This window comes from Melanotaenia boesemani, chromosome 24, assembly GCF_017639745.1.
Source record: "Melanotaenia boesemani isolate fMelBoe1 chromosome 24, fMelBoe1.pri, whole genome shotgun sequence".
NCBI classification, from domain to species: Eukaryota; Metazoa; Chordata; class Actinopteri; order Atheriniformes; family Melanotaeniidae; genus Melanotaenia; species Melanotaenia boesemani.
The window spans coordinates 3,095,423-3,116,825 of record NC_055705.1 but is presented as its reverse complement, the minus strand read 5'-3'; the positions used below and the strand labels follow the sequence as shown (position 1 = coordinate 3,116,825).

Genomic DNA, 21,403 nt, shown 5'->3' with positions numbered 1-21,403 from the left:
AGAGGGGTATGGCTTGATGATAGAACATGCCTGGGTCTCTGTTTGTAGTCTGTAGTTTTAAGCTACATGATGGACTGTGAAGATGCACAACCCTATTGCGCAATAGCATAAAATGGCCAGACCAACACTTAAAATATATATTTTTAAATGTTTTGGTAATTATCAATATCTATCATGTGTACATATATATATATATATATATATATGTAGTCTAACTTATTTTGTCTCTCTTTTCCAGTACTTGTGTAAGATTGTTTGTGTGAGTGCCTGTCCCTCTGTTGGGTGTGTGTGTGCGTGTAAGCCAGGGTGCGCGTGTGTGTGGGTTGTTTTTTTTTCTAGAGATGCCGAGGAAGAAGAACTTCAGGATTTCCCAGGCAGCGAGGAGGAGCGCTGCGGACAGACTGACCCTTGATGTTTCTCCTCAGCTTCCCATGGACCGCTGTGCACGTATGTATCCAAGCATTTTTATTTAGTTGTGATTCAGTGATTGACAATCAAGTGTGCACATATTCTGTGATTGTACTGATGTGTTTTTTTCTGTATGTCTGTAGCGCGTGGCACTGGGCACCGGCACAAGGTGAAGAGGTGGGAGGTGTCGGTGCTCACCGGGCGGCAGCACAAGTTGGTTCTTCCGTCGGAGTCCCACGGCAAAAAGGTAATGCTGTGTTTGAAATATACTAACGTAATAAAAACCCAAGTGAACAATACACGGTGCTATAAATACCAACATCTTTTCATTCAGGTGGTTTTTGCTATTGGTGACTCCCATCTTCGAAGCCTTGCAGGTATTTACCTATATTTTTATGTTCAATGAAGTATTAATGTACTGTATTAATGTATTTTATAAAATGTTACACAGACAGAAAGAAATACAGTAGAAACTTTCTTTGTCTTTTAGATGGCATCGTGCGGTTGCCTGAGGGTCGTCTGGCGTGGGGGTTCATGTCAACGCCTGGGGCAAGCGCCACCGAGTTGAGAACTGAGATGCTTCATGCTGAGGTGCCTCAGGATCCCGACTTGGTGTGCGTCTTGGCTCCGAGCAATGACTTGACCGCCAAGCACACCATCGGTCGTGCGTCTGCAGACTTCAAGCGGTACCTAGCCACCGTCTGCAGTCGCTGGCCGAAGGTGTGTGTGCTGGACTTTCCTCCGAGGTTGACCGTTGAGGACTCCCTGCAAGAGCTCTACCGCCAGGAGTTCCACCGGGTGGCAGCCCGCATGGGTACGTGAAAATATGTGCCTGCACTGTTGCATGTTTATCGCAGATTACATCAGAAATATGGCTGTAGTTTATCTTCAGTGTAGTGGTATATAGATGTATAAATTCTGTTGTTTTACAAGCATAAAGAGCTCTGCTATGTGTTTTTGTTAAAGCTGTGAAGTACTTCCACATCGCGGACCACTTCCCCCGGCAGTGTCTCAACCTGTGGAGTCGCGATGGTGTAAGTAGATCATTTGTCTTGACAAGGTTTGATGCACTCGTGTTCATGTCAGAGGCTGAGATGGAATCCAGGACCTTCTGATCTTGAGATGATAGACTATCTGAATAGAGCTGTGTATATCTAGTGAGAGATTTTGTGGAAAAAGTTACATTTCATGAATGTCGTCCTCCTAGGTCCACCTGAGTGATGACGTCGGAATGGAGATCTTCGCCCAACTGCTGTGGACGGTTGCTTACACGGTTGTTCTTTTAATTTTTAACAGTTAAATCGTCTTATGAAATATATGCAAGCATTCACTTGATGTAATTTTGGCTGCTGACCAAGTGTGGAAAAGGCATATTGTTTATGGTTCTGTCTTTATTTTTTGATTGAAGCAACTGGAGACCGTGCCGCCAGCCCCGCCGGTGTGTCGTCCATCCCCACCTTCTCGCTTCACTCCCCGTGTGGTTGTGAAGGGAGAGGTGAGGGTGCGTCGCAGCCCTGGGCCCGAGGAGTGGACTGTCGTTGGTCCGAGCGGCAAGGTAATAATATGGCAAGAAATGTCAAAGCTGTCAGACTCACATTTGATTGATTTTTCACAGACCAAAATCCCCTTTGTTTATTTTTTCTATATATTCTTTCTCTTTCAGTCCTCTGGAGGATGCAGTGCAGTTCAGCGGGAGGTTCGTATGATATTTGTATAGAAAAACATGAAGTGTAATATTTGCTGGAAGTTAAATGGTTAAAGCAGTAAAAGTCAACGCTTGTGTATATCTGTTTCTGTATTTCTAGCCGGCTGGCATCCCCCTGAATCCTGTGCTGTTCAGCAGTGAGATGTTGGAGGAGATGGAGAAGGTTTCTCCATCAAATCTGACATCTCCTGCTGACTTCGCTGGTGTTTCACCGCCAAAGGTAAATTGCATCCAGACAAACATGTGTTTAGGGGTTATCATAAAATGTTTTATTCTGAAAGTCTAAATGATTAACGATAGACTTCTATAACGCAAAATGTGTTCTGTGTCCATATCATTTTGGACAGACGCTGCGTGTGAAACACCACTCCAAGAGGACTCGAAGGGTAAGTAGATTTTGGAAATAAATCTTTGTATTTATTATTTTTCCTGTGTTTGTGAAGTGAAATAAACTTTGTTTTCGTTTCTTTTCTATTTGAGACTGCATCCAGCCGAGGGATTTCTTCTGACTCCAAGGCCGCTCTGGAGTCGAAGAAGGTAAGAAATGTAATTGTGCTTAAGATTTGTGTATTTTTATGTGCGTGTGTGTGTATATGTGTATATATATGTATACATGTATCATATATATATGTATGTATCATCTCTGAAGATGTGTTTTTGCAATTTCTGTCTTGAGGTCGGGGCAACGTCCAGGCATCCGGTCCCTTCTGGCCGCACTGACGAGAGGACGGTGAGTACCATTTACATGAACAATATCTGTAAAGTATATATTATTTGTTAATAAAGGAAAAAACACATTTTTCATGTATTTAGGGCAGGGGTGGCCAACGTCGGTCCTCAAGAGCCACAATCCTGCAGGTTTTACATACATCCCTGCACCAACACACCTGACTCAAATTAAATGAATCCTACAGCCTAAAAGGATCTGCACAATGACTCATTAGTTTAAGTCAGGTGTGTTGGTGCAGGGATGCATGTAAAACCGGTCTCGAGGACCGACGTTGGCCACCCCTGGTTTAGGGGTTTTGCTAAATTGTTTTAAAGTATCAATTTTGCACATACTCAGCATGACAGAGAACAAATGTCAGTGCACAGACAGCAGTTTATTACACATGACAGTGATTAGAGGCCATTGCATGTTGATATCCTTTATGGTTAGGTTGAGACAACACAGAGCCCGGGTGTGTTGTCTTCTACTGATGAAGATGAGGCAACTACTGCGAAGGTAAGTGAGGTGAGTATGGGTAATGTTGATGTTGTTAGGGGTTCAGTTCACCAGGGGCACAGTCGGTTTAGGAATCCGGGAGTTCAGTGTATGGCGATAGGGTTGGTTAGTTTGGCCAGACATATGGTGTCTAGTGTGTTGAATTGGAAGACAGAAGATTTAGATTTAGCTCTGTGGTTAGGAGATCAGCTCTATACACATCTGAAGGACCATGGTCTAATTCCTCCAGGAGAAGACTTTTTGATGATCCCAGAGTTGCCGAAAGAGCACGTTTTATACTGGCAGAACTTTAAGTTTGCGTTCCCCGAGACTGTCAGTGGTGATGTCACTGTGACTGAAGGAGAGTTCATTGAGTGTGGAGCATTTGTGACTCTAGAACATGGGCTGGAAAGGATGTTATCTCAGTACCAGACATGTCTTTTGACCTTGTGTTCAAATACATGTGCTGTAATTTCTGCTAGTGGTAGGTTTGCTGTAGTTGATTCTCATTCACGCAGTGCTACTGGCATGGTGGATGTTAATGGTACCAGTGTAGTTTTGTACTTTGGTTCCATAAGGGAAGTGTTTGATCACTTTAGTTGTTTGGCAGTGATGTTTGGTGGTAGTAGCAAGCCTTTTGAAATAAATGGCGTTGATGTCAGTAGGGAGTGTGATGTGTCGAGTAGCTTATTTGTTGGTGAATCTGATGATGGCAATAAGCAACGTGCAAAACGTCAGCTGTCAGCAGATTGTGATGAAGTTGGCCTTTCCAGCCCATCTAAACATACGCCAAAGAAAGGTCGTATTAATGATTCGATGGTTGTTTCAGATGACGAGTTTGCTGTTGAGGAACAGGTTCTGTTAAGTCGGCAGGTTAGTTCAGATGTGGAAGTAGTCAGTGAAGGACATGAAAAGCTAATGTTTAACCCTCTCTGTGAAAATACTTGTCAAAGTTTATGTACCAAATTAAATATAGAGTATGAAAGTGTAAATAGCACAGCGTCTAGTCGTGTCGGTGAATTAGGTCTTCCGTGCCAAAATAGAGACATAGTTGCTGATGGTAGCTGCTATTTTAGGGCCGTTTCTCAGGCAGTGAGTGGCACACAAAAGCATCACATCAAAATTAGGAGAGCGGTTGTGAAATATTTAGTGAAAAATGATTTAAAATATGAAAGTAGTTTGAGAGAAGGTTATTCCTCTGTGGCAGATTACGTAGACAAATCAAAAATGCGTTACGTTAGCAGCTGGGCGACAGAATTAGAAATACAAGCCACAGCAGATTTATTGGGTATTAATGTCTTTACATTTATTGGTGGTCGTTGGCTAAAGTATGGATGCAGCAGCAGTTGTGTGTCAGAAAAATCCATTTATTTAGAAAACTGCCTTGGTAATCATTATGAAACTGTAGTTTGCGTTAAAGAACCCAAACTAGAAAGTTGTTATGGGTACTGTAAAGTAAATCTTTCAGAATCGTGTCGTACTAGATTGTCAGGCAAAGATTTAATTAGAGATGTTTCATCCGAAAGTGACACGTCAGTTTGCAAAAAGGACAGAGGTTTATATATTTCTAAACATAATAAAGTAATGAGAAGAAATCAAATTAGGAATATAAATAAAAGAAAATATGCAATAGATGCATGTCACCGACAAAACCTGAAGGAGCAAAGGAAAATAAAATATGCATTAGATGCGCATCACCGTGAAAATGTGAAAGACTGTAAAAAAATAAGATATGCACTAGATGCGCGTCTCCGTGAAAATGTGAAAGACCGTAGAAAAATAAGATATGCAAAAGATGCGCGTCACCGTGAAAATGTGAAAGACCGTAAAAAAATAAGATATGCAAAAGATGCGCGTCACCGTGAAAATGTGAAAGACCATAAAAAAAATAAGATATGCACAAGATGCGCGTCACCGTGAAAATGTTAAAAATGAAAGCAAAGTAAAATATGCAAAAGATGCGCGTCATCGTGAAAATGTTAAAGATCAAAGCAAAATAAAATATGCACTAGATGCGCGTCACAGAGAATTAGTTAAACGAGTTGTGAAATCAAAGAGGCAAGAAATTAAAGATAAAGACAAAACACAGAATATTGAGTTTTTCACTGAGAGGTTTTTAAACAAAGTTGAACATGGTCCTGAGTATATCTGTTGTGTCTGTTTCAGGCTGTTGTTTCCACATCAGGTGTTGAGTTGTAGAAAGGATGCTTATAACAAGACTGCGGCCATAGCTTCTTTGTCAGATAGGTGTATTAAAACTGACTATTTACATGAATGTAGGGAGGATTGTGTTCAGCCGTGTCAGATTATGGCTTCAAGTAGAGGGCATCTTTGGATTTGTTACACTTGTCATCATAAAATTTCACATGAGCAAATGCCTGCTGAAAGTGTAACAAATAATTTGGTAGTAGATCCAGTTCCCCCAGAATTGGCTTGTTTGAATAGGTTAGAACAACATTTGATTGCTTTAAATATTCCGTTCATGAAAATGCTTGCATTACCCAAAGGTGGCCAAAATGGAGTTCATGGACCAGTAACCTGCGTTCCATCCAACGTAGTTCAAACATCTAAAATGTTGCCCCGATCAAATATGGAGGGCTCTTTATTGGCAGTAAAATTAAAACGTAAGTTAACTTATAAAGGCCATTATCAGTATGAGTTTGTGGATACGATGCATATTAGGCAAGCTTTGCGGTTTTTAAAGCAATCAAATAAGTTTTATAAAGACATAGATTTTAATGAGGAATGGGTTAATGAGTTGTGTGTCTTAGACCATCCTGAGGATGAAGAGAAGGACAATGCAGAAGTAGACAATGCAGAAGTAGTTGAGAATACTGGGGATGATGTTGAAGATGATGAGTTGCTGCATGATCGACAGCAACATTGCATGTTTTCAGATACGTGTTTGATGCCTGTAGATATTGGTCAGGAAGTTCTAGATCAGTATTTTGACAGTATAGTTAATGTTGCACCAGCTGAGGGTAATAATCCAGTTAAGTTGTTGACAGATCGAGAAAATGAAGCAAGGTGTTTCCCAGTGTTGTTTCCTCGAGGTCGTAATATGTATCATGAAAGCCGTGTGTATAATTTGTCATTGTGTCGTTATTTTAATAACCGAATTTTACATGCGGATAGAAGGTTTGCTCAGAATGTAGAGTATATTTTCTTTGCTCAGTACATGTCTGAGGTAGAGCAGGTTGTTTCCAAAGTAAGTATAGCATTAAGAAAAGGTAAAGGAGGTGAGGTGAGTGTAGAAAAGGAGGAGTCCTTGAAGCAGTTGTTGGATGTAGATGACGGTTTCAGATTTCTTAAGCCTATTAGAGGGACCCCAGCATTTTGGCAGGGAGTACAGAAAGACCTGATGGCTTGTGTTCGGCAACTTGGGATTCCCACGTGGTTTTGTTCATTCTCTTCCGCGGATCTTAGATGGCAAAACCTTCTTAAAACAATTTTAAAACAGGAAGGTCGAACACAGACATTCGAAGAGCTAGAGTGGACTGATAGATGCGATCTGTTGCGTCGTAATCCTGTCACTGCCGGCAGAATGTTTGACTTCCGCTGGCACTGTTTTCTGAAGGAGGTCCTTATGTCTCCTTCAAATCCCATAGGAAAAATTATTGATTACTTTTATCGGGTGGAGTTTCAGTGTCGTGGGAGTCCTCATGTGCACTGTCTTTTCTGGATTGAAAATGCTCCTAAAATTAATACGAACAAGGACGAAGAAGTGGTAGCTTTTATTGATAAGTACGTAACGTGAGCTACCAGCACAGGATGAGACGTTATTGGAGATGGTCACATCTGTGCAGCAACATTCAAAGAGGCATTCAAAAAGCTGTAAGAAAGGTGGCACTGAATGTCGCTTTAATTTTCCCAGACCAGTGTCAGGTAGGACATTTCTTGTTAATGTTCATTTGAATACTACAAATGAGTGCGATAAATGTAAGAATAGGTTCGATCAAAAATACGAAGGAAAACAGTGCACATGTGGAAATGAGTACTACTATAATCTGCTAAAGGTTGATAAGGATTTGGCAGTACGCACTCTGGAGTCAGTGAAAAAGGCGTTAAAAGATGAGAACAAGACGTTTAATAGTTTAGATGAGTTGTTTCATAGTTTAAATATCAATCAGCAAATATTTGAAATATGTTACAAACGTCTAAATATGAATAAAACCCAAATTGTATATAAAAGAGACATTAACGAAGCATGGATTAATCCATATAACAGGTCTCTATTAAAATGCTGGAATGCAAATTTAGATATTCAGTTTGTGACCGATGCGTACGCAGTTATAGTATATATTATTTCATACATTAGCAAATCAGAAAAAGAGGTAGGATTGTTGCTTAGTAAAGCTCATAAAGAAGCAACAAAAGATGACAACGTCAGCGCAAAAGAGGCACTGAAACAAATTGGCAGCGTTTATCTAAACAGTCGCGACGTGTCTGCTCAAGAAGCAGTTTATAGATTAACGGGAATGCATTTGAAAGAGAATTCGCGTAAAGTAGAGTTTATACCAACAGGGGACAAAATAGTTAAAATGAGTAAACCAATTAGTGTTATCCAAGAATGTGGGCTAACTGGAGATGATGTGTGGATGGTTAGTATAGTAGATCGTTATAGAAGTAGGCCTAATAATAGCACTTTTAATGACATGTGCATAGCAACGTTTGTGTCAGAATATCGTCTTTTAAACGGAAATGAAAAATCAAAGAATGCGATTCAATTGCAAAGGGGATTAGGATTAATTCTTAAAAGAACACGAACAAAACCCGCTGTAGTTCGTTATGCGCGCTTTTCAAAAACAAAAAATCCCGAATTATATTTTAAAAGCCAATTACAGTTGTTTTTGCCGTACCGCGTAGAAGATGACTTAAAAGCTGCTGATTGCGAAACATTTGAACAATTTTATGAAAATGGTTCCGTGATCTTTAGTGATGGATCAGAACACACGGTGAAATCTGTCGTCGATACGAATAGGAACAAATTTGAGGTAGAAGATTCAGAAGAATTAGAAGAGTTGCAAAAGAAGCTTGAAAATGAGGGTGGCCCTGAAGTTGCCTGGGGAAATCTGTGCCCCGAAAAAGAAGTAGAGCGTTTAGAGTGTCAAGAAGAAATTAGAGAAAAAGAACAGACACCTGCGGAAGATGCAGAAGAAATAGGTCGGGAACTCGTAGACAATATTCCAGATTTGGCTGTTAGGAATGATCAGGTGTGTCAATTAGAAAAGAATAATAATGTAATTAGTAGGCGTGAGGGCTTAGAATTAATTAGATCTCTAAATGAGAAGCAGCTGTCAGTCTTCTATAAAATCCGTAACTGGTGTTTGGATAAAGTTAATGGTAGAAACCCAGAACCCCTCCATGTGTTTATATCTGGAGGAGCTGGAGTTGGAAAGAGCTACCTAGTTAAAGCGATTCAATACGAGGCCACAAGGTTATTGTCACCAAGTTGTCAGAATCCAGATAACATTTGCGTTTTATTAACGGCTCCGACCGGAATAGCTGCTTATAATTTAAAGGCAGCGACTATCCACAGTACATTTGGCATTGGCAAAGATGTGAGCCTACCTTACACACCTTTGAGTGAGGAAAAGCTCAATTCTTTGCGTGTTAAATATATTGATTTGCAGATAGTCATAATTGATGAAATCTCCATGGTCAATCATAATTTATTGGCTTATGTCCATGGCAGATTAAGACAAATCAAACAAACTGGTGACTATAACCCTTTCGGTAATGTGAGCATAATCGCGGTCGGAGATTTTTATCAGTTGCCCCCAGTAAAAGGAAAAGCGTTGTATGTACAAGATGTCCAAATGAACTTGTGGTCTAGTTTATTTCATCTTGTGGAGTTAAAAACAATCGTTAGGCAAAAAGATGAAGAGTTTGCGCGAATATTAAATAGAATGCGAACACATAGAAAAGGTACACCAATGTTAGTTGACGATATTAACATCTTAAAACGGTGTGAAACAGGTGAAGAGAGCACAGCCTTGCACATCTTTGCTACAAATTGCCAGGTTGATGAATATAATGAGGAACAGTTAATGAGAATATGTCCTGACCACATACTTATAACTGCACAGGACTTTGGTTATAATAAAAAAACTGGTAAATTAGAGTTAAAGCCAGATCATCATATTAGGGCCAAGAAAACAGCTTTACAAAAGGAGCTGTTATTGGGTAAAAATGCTCGAGTCATGTTGTCTCAAAACATCGATGTAAATGACGGTTTAGTAAATGGTGTATGTGGCACAGTGATATACATAGAACAGCCTGATAAGAATATGTTTCCTCTCAGAGTATATGTTAAATTTGATGATGATAAGGTAGGCATACAGAGGAAGAAACAAACCATTTACCCATCAGCAGAGTTAAAGGGTTCAGTACCAATTGAACCTCAGGAAGAGAGAGCCAATAAAAAAGGCATGAGACGACAGTTTCCTTTAAAGTTAGCTTGGGCCTGTACTGTACACAAAGTACAGGGCCTTACAGTAGATAGTGCTGTTGTCTCTTTAGCTAAGGTCTTTGCACCAGGACAGGCATATGTGGCATTGAGTAGAGTTAGAAGCCTGTCTGGTTTAATTATTCAAGAGTTTAAAGAGAAGGCTGTTTATTGTAAGGACAACATTGAACAGGCGATTGTTAATATTCCACCATTTCTAACTGAAAGCCACACAGTAGTAAAAGATGGTTTTAGAGTATTTCTGATGAACGTTCAAAGTTTAAATCGCCATGTCTCAGATTTGGCCCACTGTGCACAGCATTTGCAGCCTAACTGTATTGCTGTGACAGAGACATGGATACCTGCTGATGTTAGCTTAGATTCTGTAGAAATCACTGGTTATAGCTTTAGTAATGCCCCACGCAGTTTAGCATATCATAGAAATAATCCAGTGTTAATTTCCCTTAAAGGCCAACAACATGGTGGCGTTGGCATGTACTGTGACAGTAATTTAGAATTTGAAAATGTCAAAGTAGCAGCTTTAAATATAGAGTGTTTAGCTGTAAAATGTGTCACATACAACATTTTAATAGCAGCCATTTACAGGCCACCATCATATCCTGTGTCTCTCTTTTTCAGGCATTTTGAAGAATTGTTAAATGTGTTGGAGTCACAAAGTGGAACCATTGTTGTTTTGGGTGATTTCAATGAGGACATTTTGAAGTCCTCCACAATTTGTCAGAAAATGACAGACAGAGGATATGAGCAACATGTGTCGACAGCCACTACAGAGAAAGGCACCTTAATTGATCATGTTTACGTTAAAAATAGTAATTATAGAGTAGAAGCACTAGTGGTGCCTACATATTTTAGTGATCACGAGGGCATTATATGTTCTTTTAAGTAAGACAGCCCAAATGCTTAAAACTTAAATGTATATTTATTTTAAATTAATTTAATCGACATGTAATAGATGTGCTGTTCTTCACCTGAGTCATGAATAATTAGTATGTAGTCAGTAAATTTTGTCCCCTGTTGATATCCTTTACACCAATACTACGTTAGTCCATGTCCAAAGGTATTCTGTGCTTCCTGTCCAGAGAAGGTAGTGAAAATGTGAAAATAGTGAGTAGATTTGTTATTTGTTGTTGTATTGAGAAGAAGTAGTTAAAGTGGCCAGAAAAGTTGTTAAATTTACTGACCAAATGGCAAAGTTAATACAGGTTTTGTAGGTCATGCCCTCAGTGTGGTTAAGTAGTTATATGTTGTGTTAGGATTGTGCCTCTTGTTCTGTGGGGTTCATTGAATGATATAATTTTAGTTGTATGTAACTACTGTGTTTAAGGTTAATTACAGGGATAATGAAGTGACACCAGCTAAGGTACGTATAAGTAAATTTAACTACTCACTATCCTACACACACAGTTAGTTTATTCACACACTCTTTCACACTTCAGAAAATCTTTGTAATTAAAAAGAAATTAGTTTCAGGTTTTTTGTTTCTATCTGGCTGGTTTATATGTATTATAGTTTGGGTCTGTTCTACTTTTTTGCAGTTTTTAGATTTTAGCATTTTTTTTTCACTTGACAGAAGCCAATGATGAACAGTTAAGCTGAGCTCTGTTGGACCAAAGTGCTGATTGTGATTGAGCCTAAGAAGAGCATGAAAAAAGCTGTAACCTGAGGCTTCATAAATTAATATTCAAAAGTGGCAGTGTGTGTTTACTGTTATTACAGAGGCACAGTAGCTGTGTCTGTGTTAGACCTTGACCAGCCTGCAGCAGTAGTATTGCTTGTGTTATAATGATCCAAACCTGTTTTTATAATGTATTACTAGATTTAGAAGAGAATTGATGTCTAGAAGAATACATTGTGGGATGTGATTGTGTGCGTGTGCATGTGCATGTATGTAAATACACATATGCAAACACTGATACCTTTTTGTCCTTTCCCTAGGAGATGGATTTCGGCTAGTAGACGGACGTAGCAGTTGGCAACAAGTTGTTCACCCAGATAGATGAAAGATAGTCTTTTGTATTATTTTTGCTAATTTATTTTTCTCTATTTTCCCATTACATACTGTGTATATTGTAATAAAATAAACCGTAGAATTGTGGCAACAAGAGGAGCCTCTGAGTTTAGCTAATGGTGTATATATCTAACATTCTTACAGACGTCTTACAAACTTGTGTTCTAATTTGTTGCAATATGAATAAATTACTTTGAATCTATACAGTGTAGCGGACTCTTAACTACATAACTCACCATGCAGGTATATAGACTTGTGTTTTATGTTATAGCAAAGTTGTTCACTGTTTCCTGGCCACTGTAAGCACAGTATCTGGGGTTTCCTGTGTTTTTTAGCTCCACGGGCATCTTGGATCCATGTGGTTGCTCGGTTTTTTTTCTGGTTAAATAAAAACGACACGCAGTTGTGTAGTCGAAGTGAGAAATTGACTCTTCACTTTCTTTCTACAAATTCCTCAACAGCATGTTATGTTGGTGTTTGTGTGTAATGTCGCAAAAAAAGGCATCCAGGGAGAAATTATGTGTTTATGGGATATTATTTTTGTTTTTGCTGTACTGCCAAACAGCCTAAAATGAAATGTTATATGCTAAAATAGTTTAAAACATTTTGCTAGCATCGTAGATAACACACTAAAATGCTAGGTGATCTGCAAACAGCTAAGAATCTGGCATGGTAAGTTGCATAGCTATTTTTACTGAACATGCTAACACTCTAGGTATCATGCTAACACGCTAGATAATATGCTAACATGGGTATTTTAGAAAGTGACATGTTGATGTACCTAGTTAGCATTTTTAGGTAATGTGTTAACATGCTAGGTGATATGGAAAAGGGCTTGCTGAGAAGCCGAAGTTTTGATATACCTAATTAGCATCTTTTGCTAGCGTGCTTACTGGTTAGCACGTTAGCTAACATGCTAGGCAATATGGTAAAGGGCTAGCTGAGAAGCCGAAGTTTTGATATACCTAGTTAGCTTTTTTTTCTAGCAAGCTAATTTGCTAGCTAAAATGTTATGTTACCATGGCAACAGGTGTTGTAATGTGTTGAGGACCCAACAACTATGAATCCTATCAAGTTTGGTGCAGATCCCACGTATTCCTATGGAGATATAAGCAAACCGTGTTTCATGGCGAGGGCATTTTTCCGTGGGTTGCCACGGTTACACACTTTTTCCTATTAGAAAGATTTGAAGAGCGTTTGGTCCCCAACTTGTCAGGAAGGTTCCCACCAAGTTTGGAGTCAGTCGCAGGAATCCCCTGAGACTAGTTCGTTAAAATGGGAGTGAAATCCAAGATGGCGGGTAGTCCGTTGCCATGGCAACAGGTGTTCTATTGACATCAATGCTGGACTTGGGGTGTCACAAGTATGAATCCTGTCAAGTTTGGTGCAGATCCCATGTATTCCTATGGAGATGTAAGCAAACCGTGTTTCATGGCGAGGGCATTTTTCCATCGGTTGCCACGGTTACACGCTTTTTCCTATTAGAAAGATTTGAGGAGCGTTTGGTCCCCAACTTGTCAGGAAGGTTCCCACCAAGTTTGGAGTCAGTCGCACGAATCCCCTCAGACTAGTTCGTTAAAATGGGAGTGAAATCCAAGATGGCGGGCACCCCGTTGCCATGGCAAGAGGTGTTTGATTGACTTCTTTGCTGGACTTGGGGTGTCACACGTATGAATACTGTCAAGTTTGGTGCAGATCCCACGTATTTCTATGGAGATATGAGCAAACCGTGTTTCATGGCGAGAAGGTGTTTTTCCGTCGGTTGCCACGGTAACACGCTTTCTGCTATTAGAAAGATTTGAGGAGCGTTTGGTCCCCAACTTGTCAGGAAGCTTCCCACCAAGTTTGGAGTGAATCGCACGAATCCCCTCAGACTAGTTCGTTCAAATACGATGTGTGTAAAGTGCAAAAACTGGCAAAAAAATGGCCGTACACGCCAAGATGGCGGGCACCCTGTTGCCATGGCGACAGATGTTCTATTGAGTTTTTTGGTCGACTCAGGGTGTTACACGTGTGTGCCGAGTTTCGTGTTCCTACGTCGAAGTAGACGTTCGGGACCCCATTCATGTGGTGATTTTAGGTGAGTCTAGGTGGCGCTGTTGAGCCGATTTTGCATTGAAGTCAATGCGGACTTTAGAATATGAAATTTTTCACCGGGCTTGATGTGTGTGCCAAATTTCACAACTTTTCATGGGTGTTTAGGGGGTGATATTTAGGCTCAAAATGCTTAGAAGGAGAAGGAGAACAATAATAAACATTTCAGGAACAATAGGGCCTTGCCATACTTTGTATGGCTCGGACCCTAATAAACATTTGGAAAACAATAGGGTCTCGCCATACTTTGTATGGCTCGGACCCTAATTAAAGCCGCAAGCGGCATCCATCGGGTCCGAGCTGCCTGGACCCCGCCACCCGATGTCGCCATGACAACAGGTGCTGTAATCCGTTAAGGACCCAACGTGTATGAATCCTGTCAGGTTTGGTGCAGATCCGATGTATTTCCATGGAGATATGAGCAAACCGTGTTTCATGGCGAGGGCATATTTCCGTCGGTTGCCACGGTTACACGCTTTTTCCTATTAGAAAGATTTGAGGAGCGTTTGGTCCCCAACTTGTCAGGAAGGTTCCCACCAAGTTTGGAGTCAGTCGCACGAATCCCCTCAGACTAGTTCGTTAAAAAGGGAGTGAAATCCAAGATGGCGGGCAGTCCGTTGCCATGGCAACAGGTGTTCGATTGAGTTCTTTGCTGGACTTGGGGTGTTACATGTATGAATCCTGTGAACTTTGGTTCAGATCCCATGTATTTCTATGGAGATATGAGCAAACCGTGTTTCATGGCGAGGAGGCGTTTTTCCGTCGGTTGCCACGGTAACACGCTTTCTGCTATTAGAAAGATTTGAGGAGCGTTTGGTCCCCAACTTGTCAGGAAGCTTCCCACCAAGTTTGGAGTCAGTCGCACGAATCCCCTCAGACTAGTTCGTTGAAATGGCAGTGAAAACCAAGATGGCGGGCACCCTGTTGCTATGGCAACAGATGTTCTATTGACTTCTTTGCTGGACTTGGGGTCTCACACGTATGAATACTGTCAAGTTTGTTGCAGATCCCACGTATTGTTATGGAGATATAAGCAAACCGTGTTTCATGGTGAGAAGGCATTTTTCCGTCGGTTGCCACGGTTACACGCTTTTTCCTATTACAAAGATTTGAGGAGCGTTTGGTCCCCAACTTGTCAGGAAGCTTCCCACCAAGTTTGTAGTGAATCGCACAAATCCCCTCAGAGTAGTTCGTTCCAATACGATGTGTGTGAAGTGCAAAAAATGGCAAACAAATGGCCGCACACGCCAAGATGGCGGGTGCCCTATTGCCATGGCAACAGCTGTTTCATTGACTTTTTTGCTTGACTCGGGGTGGTACACGTGTGTGCCGAGTTTCGTCTTCCTACGTTAAAGTAGACTTCCTGGGCCCCATTCATGTGGTGATTGTTGGTGACTCTAGGTGGCGCTGTTGAGCCAATTTTGCATTGAAGTGTATGAGGACCTAAGAATATTGCAATTTTCGCCGGGCTTGACCTGTGTGCCAAGTTTCACAACTTTTCATGGGTGTTAAGGGGGTCAAATTTGGCCTCGAAGTGCTTAGAAGTATAATAATAATTAAAGCCGCAAGCGGCATCCATCGGGTCCGAGCGGCCTGGACCCCGCCACCCGTGTCATACACCTTTTCCTAGCATGGTAGGTAACCTGGTCACATCATATGTAACATGGTAAAACACCCAGCTGAAATGTTGATATACTTAGTTAGCATATTTTCGTAGCATGCTAATTTGCTAGCTAACATGCTATGTTGCCATGACAACAGGTGTTGTAATGCGTTAGGGACCCAAGAAGTATGAATCCTGTCAAGTTTGGTGCAGATCCCACGTATTCTTATGGAGATATAAGCAAACCGTGTTTCATGGCGAGAAGGCTTTTTCCGTCGGTTGCCACGGTTACACACTTTCTCCTATTAGAAAGATTTGAATAGCGTTTGGTCCCCAACTTGTCATGAACGTTCCCACCAAGTTTGGAGTCGGTCGCCCGAATCCCCTCAGACTAGTTTGTTCAAATGGCAGTGAAATCCAAGATGGCGGGTACACCGTTGCCATGGCAACAGGTGTTCGATTGACTTCTTTGCTGCACTTGGGGTGGGACACGTATGAATGCTGTGAAGTTTGGTGAAGATCCCGTGTATTTCTATGGAGATATGAGCCAACCGTGTTTCATGGCGAGGAGGCTTTTTCGGTCTGTTGCCACGGTTACAGGCTTTTTCCTATAAGAAAGATTTGAATAGCGTTTGTTCCCCAACTTGTCAGGAAGCTTCCCACCAAGTGTGGAGTCAGTCGCACGAATCTCCTCAGACTAGTTCGTTCAAATGGCAGTGAAATCCAAGATGGCGGGCACGCCGTTGTCATGGCAACAGCTGTTCGATTGACTTCTTTGCTGCACTTGGGGTGTCACCAGTATGAATACTGTCAAGTTTGGTGCAGATCCCATGTATTTACATGGAGATATGAGCAAACCGTGTTTCATGGCGAGAAGGTCATTTTCCGTCGGTTGCCACGGTAACATGCTTTCTGCTATTAGAAAGATTTGAACAATTTTTGGTCCCCAACTTGTCAGGAAGCTTCCCACCAAGTTTGGAGTCAGTCGCACGAATCCCCTCAGACTAGTTCGTTCAAATACGATGTGTGTAAAGTGCAAAAAATGGCCAAAAAATGGCCGCACACGCCAAGATGGCGGGCGCCCCGTTGCCATGGCAAAAGGTGTTCTATTGAATTTTTTGGTCAGCTCAGCATGTTACACGTGTGTGCCAAGTTTCGTCTTCCTATGTTGAAGTAGACGTTTGGGACCCCATTCATCTGGGGAATTTTTGTGTCCGTAGGTGGCGCTGTTGAGCCAATTTTGCATTGAAGTCAATGCGGACTGTAGAATATAATATTTTTCACCGGGCTTGATGTGTGTGCCAAGTTTCACAACTTTTCATGGGTGTTTAGGGGGTCAAATTTGGCCTCGAAATGCTTAGAAGGAGGAGAAGAATAATAAACATAGCAGAAACAATAGGGCCTTGCCATACTTTGTATGGCTCGGACCCTAATAATAACAATAACAATTAAAGCCGCAAGCGGCATCCATCGGGTCCGAGCGGCCTGGACCCCGCCACCCGATGTCGCCACGACAACAGGTGGTGTAATGCGTTAGGGACCCAACAAGTCTGAATCCTGTCAAGTTTCGTGCAGTTCCCATTTATTCCTGTGGAGATATGAGCAAACCGTGTTTAATGGCGAGGTCTTTTTCCATCGGTTGCCACGGTAACACGCTTTCTGCTATTAGAAAGATTTGAGGAGCGTTTGGTCCCCAACTTGTCAGGAAGGTCCCCACCGAGTTTGGAGTCGGTCGGACCATTCCCCTCAGACTAGTTCGTTGAAATGGCAGTGAAATCCAAGATGGCGGGCGACCCGTTGCCATGGTAAGAGGTGTTTGATTGACTTCTTTGCTGGATTTGGGGTGTCACACGTATGAATACTGTCAAGTTTGGTGGAGATCCCATCTATTTCTATGGAGATATAAGCAAACCGTGTTTCATGGCGAGAAGGTGTTTTTCTGTCGGTTGCCACGGTAACACGCTTTCTGCTATTAGAAAGATTTGAGGAGCGTTTGGTCCCCAACTTGTCAGGAAGCTTCCCACCAAGTTTGGAGTGAATCGCACGAATCCCCTCAGACTAGTTCGTTCAAATACGATGTGTGTAAAGTGCAAAAAATGGCAAAAAAATGGCCGTACACGCCAAGATGGCGGGCACCCTGTTGCCATGGCAACAGATGTTCTATTGAGTTTTTTGGTCGACTCAGGGTGTTACACGTGTGTGCCGAGTTTCGTGTTCCTACGTCGAAGTAGACGTTCGGGACCCCATTCATGTGGTGATTTTTGGTGAGTCTAGGTGGCGCTGTTGAGCCGATTTTGCATTGAAGTCAATGCGGACTTTAGAATATGAAATTTTTCACCGGGCTTGATGTGTGTGCCAAATTTCACAACTTTTCATGGGTGTTTAGGGGGTGATATTTAGGCTCAAAATGCTTAGAAGGAGAAGGAGAACAATAATTAAAGCCGCAAGCGGCATCCATCGGGTCCGAGCTGCCTGGACCCCGCCACCCGATGTCGCCATGACAACAGGTGCTGTAATGCGTTACGGACCCAACGTGTATGAATCCTGTCAGGTTTGGTGCAGATCCGATGTATTTCCATGGAGATATGAGCAAACCGTGTTTCATGGCGAGGGCATATTTCCGTCGGTTGCCACGGTTACACGCTTTTTCCTATTAGAAAGATTTGAGGAGCGTTTGGTCCCCAACTTGTCAGGAAGGTTCCCACCAAGTTTGGAGTCAGTCGCACGAATCCCCTCAGACTAGTTCGTTAAAATGTGAGTGAAATCCAAGATGGCGGGCAGTCCGTTGCCATGGCAACAGGTGTTTGATTGACTTCTTTGCTGGACTTGGGGTGTGACACGTATGAATACTGTCAACTTTGTTGCAGATCCCATCTATTTCTGTGGAGATATGAGCAAACCGTGTTTAATGGCGAGGTCTTTTTCCATCGGTTGCCACGGTAACACGCTTTCTGCTATTAGAAAGATTTGAGGAGCGTTTGGTCCCCAACTTGTCAGGAAGGTCCCCACCGAGTTTGGAGTCGGTTGGACCATTCCCCTCAGACTAGTTCGTTCAAATGGCAGTGAAATCCAAGATGGCGGGCGACCCGTTGCCATGGTAACAGGTGTTTGATTGACTTCTTTGCTGTACTTGGGGTGTCACACGTATGAATACTGTGAAGTTTGGTGGAGATCCCATCTATTTCTATGGAGATATAAGCAAACCGTGTTTCATGGCGAGAAGGCGTTTTTCCGTCTGTTGCCACGGTAACATGCTTTCTGCTATTAGAAAGATTTGAGGAGCGTTTGGTCCCCAACTTGTCAGGAAGCTTCCCATCAAGTTTGGAGTCAATCGCACGAATCCCCTCAGACTAGTTCGTTCAAATACGATGTGTGTAAAGTGGAAAAAATGGCCAAAAAATGGCCGCACACGCCAAGATGGCGGGCACCCCGTTGCCATGGCAACATGTGTTACATTGAGTTTTTTGGTCAACACGGGGTGGTACACGTGTGTGCCGAGTTTCGTCTTCCTACGTTGAAGTAGACTTCCTGTTCCCCATTCATGTGGTGATTTTTGGTGACTGTAGGTGGCGCTGTTGAGCCAATTTTGCACTGAATAGTATGCGGACCTTAGAATATCCGATTTTCGCCGGGATTGACGTGTGTGCCAAGTTTCACAACTTTTCATGGGTGTTTAGGGGGTCAAATTTGGCGTCGAAATGCTTAGGAGGAGAAGGAGAATAATAATAAACATAGCAGAAACAATAGGGCCTTGCCATACTTTGTATGGCTCGGACCCTAATAATTAAAGCCGCAAGCGGCATCCATCGGGTCCGAGCTGCCTGGACCCCGCCACCCGATGTCGCCATGACAACAGGTGCTGTAATGCGTTACGGACCCAACGTGTATGAATCCTGTCAGGTTTGGTGCAGATCCGATGTATTTCCATGGAGATATGAGCAAACCGTGTTTCATGGCGAGGGCATATTTCCGTCGGTTGCCACGGTTACACGCTTTTTCCTATTAGAAAGATTTGAGGAGCGTTTGGTCCCCAACTTGTCAGGAAGGTTCCCACCAAGTTTGGAGTCAGTCGCACGAATCCCCTCAGACTAGTTCGTTAAAATGTGAGTGAAATCCAAGATGGCGGGCAGTCCGTTGCCATGGCAACAGGTGTTTGATTGACTTCTTTGCTGGACTTGGGGTGTGACACGTATGAATACTGTCAACTTTGTTGCAGATCCCATCTATTTCTGTGGAGATATGAGCAAACCGTGTTTAATGGCGAGGTCTTTTTCCATCGGTTGCCACGGTAACACGCTTTCTGCTATTAGAAAGATTTGAGGAGCGTTTGGTCCCCAACTTGTCAGGAAGGTCCCCACCGAGTTTGGAGTCGGTTGGACCATTCCCCTCAGACTAGTTCGTTCAAATGGCAGTGAAATCCAAGATGGCGGGCGACCCGTTGCCATGGTAACAGGTGTTTGATTGACTTCTTTGCTGTACTTGGGGTGTCACACGTATGAATACTGTGAAGTTTGGTGGAGATCCCATCTATTTCTATGGAGATATAAGCAAACCGTGTTTCATGGCGAGAAGGCGTTTTTCCGTCTGTTGCCACGGTAACATGCTTTCTGCTATTAGAAAGATTTGAGGAGCGTTTGGTCCCCAACTTGTCAGGAAGCTTCCCATCAAGTTTGGAGTCAATCGCACGAATCCCCTCAGACTAGTTCGTTCAAATACGATGTGTGTAAAGTGGAAAAAATGGCCAAAAAATGGCCGCACACGCCAAGATGGCGGGCACCCCGTTGCCATGGCAACATGTGTTACATTGAGTTTTTTGGTCAACACGGGGTGGTACACGTGTGTGCCGAGTTTCGTCTTCCTACGTTGAAGTAGACTTCCTGTTCCCCATTCATGTGGTGATTTTTGGTGACTGTAGGTGGCGCTGTTGAGCCAATTTTGCACTGAATAGTATGCGGACCTTAGAATATCCGATTTTCGCCGGGCTTGACGTGTGTGCCAAGTTTCACAACTTTTCATGGGTGTTTAGGGGGTCAAATTTGGCGTCGAAATGCTTAGGAGGAGAAGGAGAATAATAATAAACATAGCAGAAACAATAGGGCCTTGCCATACTTTGTATGGCTCGGACCCTAATTAAAGCTGCAAGCAGCATCCATCGGGTCCGAGCGGCCTGGACCCCGCCACCCGATGTCGCCATGACAACAGGTGGTGTAATGCGTTAAGGACCCAACGTGTATGAATCCTGTCAAGTTTGGTGCAGTTCCCATGTATTCGTGTGGAGATATAAGCAAACCGTGTTTCATGGCGAGGAGGCTTTTTCTGTCGGTTGCCACGGTTACAGGCTTTTTCCTATTAGAAAGATTTGAATAGCGTTTGTTCCCCAACTTGTCAGTAATGTTCCCACCAAGTTTGGAGTCTGTGGCACGAATCCCCTCAGACTAGTTCGTCGAAATGGCAGTGAAAGCCAAGATGGCGGCCACCCCGTTCCCATGGCAACAGGTGTTTGATTTACTTCTTTGCTGGACTTGGGGTGTCACAGGTATGAATACTGTGAACTTTGGTGCAGATCCCATCTATTTCTATAGAGATATGAGCAAACCGTGTTTAATGGCGAGGTCTTTTTCCATCGGTTGCCACGGTAACACGCTTTCTGCTATTAGAAAGATTTGAGGAGCGTTTGGTCCCCAACTTGTCAGGAAGGTCCCCACCGAGTTTGGAGTCGGTCGGACCATTCCCCTCAGACTAGTTAGTTCAAATGGCAATGAGATCCAAGATGGCGGCCACCCCGTTGCCATGGTAACAGGTGTTTGATTGACTTCTTTGCTGGACTTGGGGTGTCACACGTATGAATACTGTCAAGTTTGGTGGAGATCCCATGTATTTCTGTGGAGATATGAGCAAACCGTGTTTCATGG

General features: G+C 42.5%; 1 protein-coding gene and 1 long non-coding RNA gene across 2 annotated transcripts in view; both read left to right on the top strand.

Annotated features, from left to right (window-relative positions):
- The window catches only part of LOC121635284 (zinc finger protein 665-like), a 645,425-nt gene that overhangs the window by 426,137 nt on the left and 197,885 nt on the right, over positions 1-21,403 (top strand). The window lies entirely within an intron of this gene.
- Positions 566-953, top strand: LOC121635341. Its single transcript, XR_006009412.1, has 3 exons — positions 566-655; positions 743-785; positions 899-953. It is a non-coding gene; the product is annotated as an uncharacterized LOC121635341 (long non-coding RNA).